A 7,507-nucleotide genomic window follows, 5' to 3' on the forward strand; every position below is an offset into this window, starting at 1 on the left:
GTTTGGTTTTTCGTTTGTAATAAAAATCCAAAAAGGCCAAACCAAATTTATGGATTTTCATTTTTTATGTGTTTTTAGTAATTTATAAAAACTAAAAAAACAGTGTAAACCAAATAATTTTTTTTTGGCTAAATATTTTCAAGCCCAGATGACAAAACCGAACAGAGCCCAAAATAAAAACTGAAAAAACCAAAACAAAACAATTTTCAAAAACTCAATTCCACAAAAACCAAAATCGTCGGTTTGATTTAAGCCCAAACAGACCCATGCACACCCCTATATAAACCTCCTAATCAATTTATTCACAAAATTAAATTATTATTGTTACAAAATTTCTGTAATCCCATACCTTCTCCATTCAGCAGCATATTGTTTTGGCATTATCTCAATTTTCCTATTTGTGTCATCCATAACAGCATCAAGAGCTTCTTTAGCTATACCATTGCAGTTAACATACCACTGTGGTTTAATCATAGGTTCAATCACATCATTGCTTCTAGAACATAACCCTAGCCTCATTTCATTTTTCTCTTCCCCTTTGTACAGTCCCTATATGCATTGAAAAAATATTAAAATAAAAAAACTGGAAAACATTTTGCCCAATTATAACTTTATGAGTAACATTATTGAATACCTTAGCCTTTAAAGCATTGGTTATAGCCACACGAGCTTCAAAACGTGGCAACCCAACAAATTCTGAACCTCCATTACTGTTTATCTTCCCGTCATCAGTGAAAATGTTGATAAATTCTAATTTATGACGTTTTCCAACCTCGAAATCGTTTGGGTCGTGTGCTGGAGTTATCTGCAATCACTACCTTCGAATCATCAGAAGTGGTGTAAACGAGCTTAGCTGCTCGTGAGCTACTCAATATTGACTCGCCAAAACTCAAATAGAGCCAAGCTTAAACGTACAAAGCCGTTTATGAGCTACTCGAGACTGGCTTGCTAAAAACTCAAATCCAAGTGAGCTTAAACAAGATCAAGCTTTATATTAAGGACGAGCTCAAGCTAAGCCAGCTCGTTTAATCGACTCGCTAAAACCTCGAACACAGCCGAGTTTAAACAAGCTTGAGCTTTTTATTGAGGCTCATTTAGTAAACAAGCTCAACCTTGAGCCAGCTCGTGAGCTTAAACAAGCAATTGTAATATGTGTACAAACTATGATTTTATATATATATATATATATATATATATATATATATGTATATATATATAATATATATATAAACTAATTATATAAAAATAAACAAAAGTTAAACGGCCCTAGCTCAAGCTCTCGTAAGTCAAACTCAAGCCTAAACAAGCTCAGGTTCAGTTAAGCTCAGCTCGTTTACACCCCTAATCACAAGACACAGGCACCAATAATATCTTTAACAAACATGGCAAAATGGTCCTTGTCAGACCGGACAGGATGTGTAACGAGTCAAAACAGGTTCAGTCAAACCGGTAACTTTAATATGCTTCAGGCTGGTTAAATTGACCCACTTGACTATTATGCATTCGACCCATTTGACACGTATCTATAAAACCCTTACGCCAGAACCAATCATTAAAAAAAACAAGTCAAAAACAGCAGCTCTCATCTTTAAACAATATTTTACCTTCACTGCACCGGTTCCAAATTTAGGGTCAACGAGTATAGAATCACAAACAATAGGAAGTCTTCTTCCATTAAACGGATGACTCGCAAACTTTCCATGAAGATGTTTGTATCTCGGGTCATCAGGATGAACAGCAATAGCAGTGTCTCCAAGCATTGTTTCAATTCGAGTAGTAGCCACAACAATTTCACCAAGACCTTCCTCTAACGGGTATGCAAACGATGTTAAAACACCAAATTCCACCATGTTTTTATATCCAGGAACCTTTAGAGGTGTCTTTTCTTTAATATCAACATAATCAACCTGCAAATAAAGCAGTAAAATGTAAAATAAAGTAATTTGTTAGTTGTAAATGTGAAGAATAAAAAGTAATTGTGTACCTCGATATCAGATACAGCTGTTCGCAACACGCAATCCCAGTTGACTAACCGTAAATCTCTGAAGTGAAAGCAAAAGATAAAACATCTTTAGTCAAATAACAAGTTAAGAAAAAATAATCAGTTTTTAAGAAACAAACATTCACAATAAAAAAATAAAAAAAACTCAAGTGAATACTTAATTTTGTTATGGATCGAAACTGGTAGACTTTAACAATTCTGAACGGGTCGGATCAAGTTGAGTTGACCAGATCACCCAAAATACTTCTTATCCCATCCTTCAATTTTTTTCAAACAGTAAGTTATAAATTCAGTGACAAAACCATTTTATTACAGTAACATTCTAACTTTAATGCATAAAGTGATTTAAATGGTTGTACATAGCTTTTCGAAAAAATGGTTGTACATAGGGGTGTAACCGAGCCAACCCGGCTGATGAGCTACTCAAGATTGGCTAGTTAAAAACTCAAGCAATCCAACCTTAGACGAGCTCGAGCCTTAAAAGTAGCTTGTTTAATGAACGAGCCTTAGGTTCACATAATATAAGCTTGTTTGTGAAACAATATATAATGCTATTTATGAAAGTTGAAATTTAAAATGATAAAAATGTATATAAATTAATTAATAAATAATAAACAAGCCGAGCACGACCTTGAACCAGAAAAAACAACACATAAGACGAGCTTGAGCTTTAGAAAAAGAGCTCAAACAAGCAAAACAAGCCAAGCTCGGGCCTAGTCGAGCTCAGGCTCGGCTAGTTTACACCCCTGGGTGTCTTTAGACCCATTTGACCAGTTCCCATTTAAACTAAATGATTTAAATTGCCAATTTGGCGCCTTAGAGATATAGCATAACCCAATAACCCAATACAACCTGCTTGCATGTAACTGGATCAAAACAGTGAGCTACTGAGCACTAACATCAACGAGCAAAGCCCGTTTTGACAAAACACCATAAATGGTTAGAAAATTTGAACCTCTTTGACACCAATAATAACAATACCTATATATAAGACCCTCCTTATAAAGCCTAACAAAAGCTTCTGTTACAGCATTTGATCTTTTCTCATCCATTGTGAAACACTATCAAAAAACAGAACAAAAGGTTGACCAGTTTACAAACAAGCAAAATAAGAATTTTATTGGAAAACTTTATTTCTTTGTTACCTCGCGTGACCAATCTAAAGATGCACCCAATCGCCGAAGTTGTTTTAGTATTGTACCCCCATACTCGTTTTTCCACTTCCATACCTTACATCAATACAAAATTATGATGGAAACTTTTTAGAACTCAATCTAGCTATTATAGTGCACCGGTTGATAATTAATAAGTATCACTTATTAGAGAATAATATGATATAAAGAAAGTCAAACTCACTTCGGCTACAAAGTTTTCTCTGCCCACGTCATGCCGGGTCAACTTCCTTTCTCTCATGATTTTTTTCTCCACCACGACCTATCAGTGAAGCAGCGTGATATAAATATAGAAACAAATTGCCACAACATTTTGACCTACTAAATTATGCATGGGTCAATTTGAATTCTATAAACGGGTGATAAAGACGAAATCATAGCAATTAGCTTGAAGTAAAACAAGATCAAACGTAAAAGTTGCTAAAAGTGTATATTTACTTTTGTGATCATATTTGAGACAAATTATTTATTAATAAATAATAACTCAAAAAAGTGTCTTTAGGTTAACTTACCAACCCACCATTTTGTGCCAGCTCAGTATTTATTAGTGGTGTGCATGAAACCAAAAAACAGATCTGTAACCGTAAAAATCTAACCAAAATAACTGAACCCAAACAAAAACTAACATTTTGGTTTTATGTTTTTGTAGAACCAAAATTTCAGTTCGGTTTCGGTTTTGCATGTACCTAAAACCGAAAACCCAACCCAACTGAAAAATCAAGACCAAATTTTTGGTTTTTGGTTTGGTGAGCCCAAAACCAACCCTTAGTATTTATATCTTAAAAAGTCAAGTGAACCTGAGTTGCAATCCTGCATGGTCCATTCCAGGCACCCACAGTGTATTGTAACCTGACATTCTCTTCCAACGAATAATCGTGTCCTAAATGAACAAAAATCAACATCAATTTAAAACTAAAAGAAATTAAAACCATAACTTTAATACATAAAAAGATGAGTGTTAAACCTCAATTGCAGCAGTTAAAGCATGACCAATATGTAAAGCTCCAGTCACATTAGGAGGTGGAAGAACCTGAATTAACACAAACAAAACCCATATAAATTAATCAACCTTTTCTACAGATATTTAAAAATACTTAAAAAGTGATTATTAATATTCATAAGTAAAGTCACAAAACCCTCACAATTGTGAACGAAGGTTTAGTGCGGTTGGAATCTGCCTTAAAGAAACCCGACTGCTCCCACCATGGATACCATCTAACAAAAAAATATTTCAAAATAAGCAAAAAAAAAAGTTTCAACTATACTAAAGGAAATAAAAACTTGTAGCCAGTAGACATAGGCCTGTAATCAAACCAGCATTTAATGAACTGCCCAGAAAAAGCCCGTTTACTTAATAATTGAACAAACATATACGCATGTCTCGTTTGTTCAGTTATGTCTGTAAACATCCGTTCATTTAAATTCGTTTATGTTTGTTAATTTACGTTTGTTATGTTACGTTAATTTAAGTTCATTCGTTTACGCTCATTTTTACATTCATTATAAATTTAAACCCATTACAATTTAATTTACCTTTTTAAACTTTCTTAGGCTCCACCAATGGCATTAGTATGTTATGCCCGTTCATCTATTTTCAGCTATGTGTGTTCATTTATGTTTGTTTTGTTTAATAAATGATCGAACATGAACAAAATATTCTTCACATTTAGTTAAATAAACGAGCATTAACAAATGTCTCATTCATTCATTTACGTTCGTGAAGATTCGTTTACGTTCATTCATTAAAAATCTATCTATCTTCATTTTTATTCGTTAGTTCGCGTTTATTTAAGTTCATTCATTTACTTTCACTATTATATATTTATTAAAGTTTTAGAACCATTAAAATTTAGTCTACCTTTTAATAACTTTTTTAGGCTCCACACATTGTTGTTCACATTTACTTTTAATTAATTTTAGTAAGTGATAAGTGATGTCTGTTCATCTATTTTCAGCTATGTTTGTTCATTTACGTTCGTGCACCGTTTGTTTATACTGTTAACGAGCAAACATAAATGAACACAAACACATTAGTTTTCTTAACCACAACCTCAAACAAGAAAGCCCACCCATTTAATTGTGTGTGTTATGCCGTTTGTTCGATTAAAGTTAAAATTCTTTTAAAAGCCCATGTGGATGCCGTAAAATAAGAACAATTCATATCAAAACGTACGATTTCTCCACTGCTTCAGGTGAGAACTGTTTTGCCATTTGTTTGGAAAGTATTTTCCTATCACCCAAAGGCGTTTCCGGGTCGATAAAATCTTCAGGATTTTCATCACCTGTGTCAGCCCGTCCCGGCTTTTTCTTACTGGCTTTTGAAGAAGTTTGCCCTTGTTGAGCCTTGAGTGCAAATCAATTAAAATCAAAATCATATTAACTTAAACTTCAAAAACAACATCAAATCAATGCAAGTGTATGTAATAGGTCAATCAACTATGCAAGGCTGAAAATTAAGCATGCAATAATCCGTAAGTGCAACAAACCATAACAGAATAACAAACAATTGCAAGCTCTAATACTAAACATAAGAAAAACTCTATTAAAATCAAGGCATTTTAACTTAAACTTCATAAATAATATTAAATCAACGTGAGTGTACGTACTAGCTCAATTAACTGATCTATACAATGCAAAAGTGAAAAGGCATATCATAATAACAGAGTAACTGTAAATACAACAACCTATAGCACATAAACTAACTATAAGTACATGCTCAAATAATAAACATGATAGAATTCTACTAAGTATTAACATCAAATCATAATAATTTAGACTTCATATAATATCAAAATCAATGTAAGCGTATGCAATAGCTCAATCAGCTGAGCTATACAATGCAGAGCTGAAAACAAAGCATAAAATAAGAAGAAAGTAACCGTAAATGCAACAAACTATAACAGAATAACAAACTAAAAGCTCTAATACTAAACATAAGAAAACTCTATTAAAATCAAAACATACTAATTTAAACTTCATAAACTATATCAAATTCATGTAACTTTTTGCAATAGCTCAATCAACTGATTATACAATGCAAGGCTAAATATAAAGCATTCTTAAAAAAACACTCGATTAACATCAAAAGCCTGTTAAATGTTAATTTAAACTTCATAAATAATATTGACTCAATGTAAGTGTATGCAATATCCCAATCAACCAATCTACACAATGCAAAAGACCCTAAAACTAAACCATACAATAATCATGGTTGCAAAAATCCCGACTAGGCACCGATTAATCGCCTGTCACTACCCCACCGACTAGTCGCCGACTAATCACTATTTGGTCAAAATCGGTCATACAAAATTTTATATATAGAATTTGGTGTGCGTTTGTGTGTATTTGGAAAATTACATATAAATTCCATACGATTAATCCCGATCAATAGCTAGTCCCTACTATACCTCACGACTAGTGAGTTCTACAAGAGTGACAACAATAAAAGAGTAACAGCAAATGCAACAAACTGTAACAGCATAACTAACTCTAACCATATGCTCTAACTAACCAAAAAAAAAGTCATTCAAATATGAAATTAGTTATAAATAAATACCTTGAGTTTAGCAGCTTCGGCAGCTTTCTGAGCAGCCTTTTGTTTCTTCAACTCCTTCTCTTTTGCCTGTAAATCATAAATACAAAAAATTAAACCCTAAGTGAATAATAATAATAATAATAATAATAATACAAAACGAGTGAATGAATGTATTGATTAACCTTGTCTTCTTTCTTCTTCTTCCTCTCAAGCTCCTCTTCTGACAATTGAACATCCGGATTTGTTCCACTTGACATCTTGTTGTTGTTGTTGTTCTACAATAGAGTAATAACTAACAGAGTACGCAGCAGAGAATCAATGGAGATGAATAGAATGAATGAACGGATTACTTTAAGCGATTGCGGCTAGGGTTTACGAGGAGAGTAGGAACACAGTGAACAAGTAAAAGTAATGAACAAGTTGAGGTCAAATTTTGGTTTCTTCTAACAGGATATTTTTTACGTTTATTTCCAATGTTGGAATCAGTAAAAATTAATCGTTTAACACCGCGACCGACAACGTACGAGTTTTACCAACGCTTAAGTTTGCCCACCGATGCCATCTAATTGGGCCACCTTAATTTTTATACTTATTTTGTTTTTTTAGCTATGTAACGTAACGAACGTAGTTGAAACCCAGCGAATTCGTGTCGAGTTACCGCCTCAATACCTGGGACCAACAACGTTTGGGTTTTAACACCGTCTGGGTTTACCAACCAAATAAACGTCGTATTAATTATTTTATTTTTTATATGTTAATTTGACGAATTTATTGTTTGGGTATTAACACCCAGGTTTT

At 33.2% G+C, this 7,507-nt stretch overlaps 1 pseudogene across 1 annotated transcript; it reads right to left on the bottom strand.

Annotated features, from left to right (window-relative positions):
• Positions 1-58: 58 nt before the first annotated feature.
• Positions 59-7,086, bottom strand: LOC143606825 (valine--tRNA ligase, mitochondrial 1-like; annotated as a pseudogene). Its single transcript, XR_013148820.1, has 13 exons — positions 6,892-7,086; positions 6,731-6,796; positions 5,348-5,517; positions 4,317-4,389; positions 4,139-4,204; positions 3,972-4,054; positions 3,359-3,436; positions 3,148-3,231; positions 2,984-3,063; positions 1,985-2,042; positions 1,605-1,907; positions 635-805; positions 59-549 (listed from the first exon to the last, which is right to left on the bottom strand). The product of XR_013148820.1 is annotated as a valine--tRNA ligase, mitochondrial 1-like (transcript).
• Between the last annotated feature and the right edge of the window lie 421 nt (positions 7,087-7,507).

The sequence above is a fragment of the Bidens hawaiensis genome, unplaced genomic scaffold (assembly GCF_021521415.1).
Source record: "Bidens hawaiensis isolate Kalapana, Puna unplaced genomic scaffold, B.hawaiensis_p1.1 tig00077472_1, whole genome shotgun sequence".
Classification (NCBI taxonomy): domain Eukaryota; kingdom Viridiplantae; phylum Streptophyta; class Magnoliopsida; order Asterales; family Asteraceae; genus Bidens; species Bidens hawaiensis.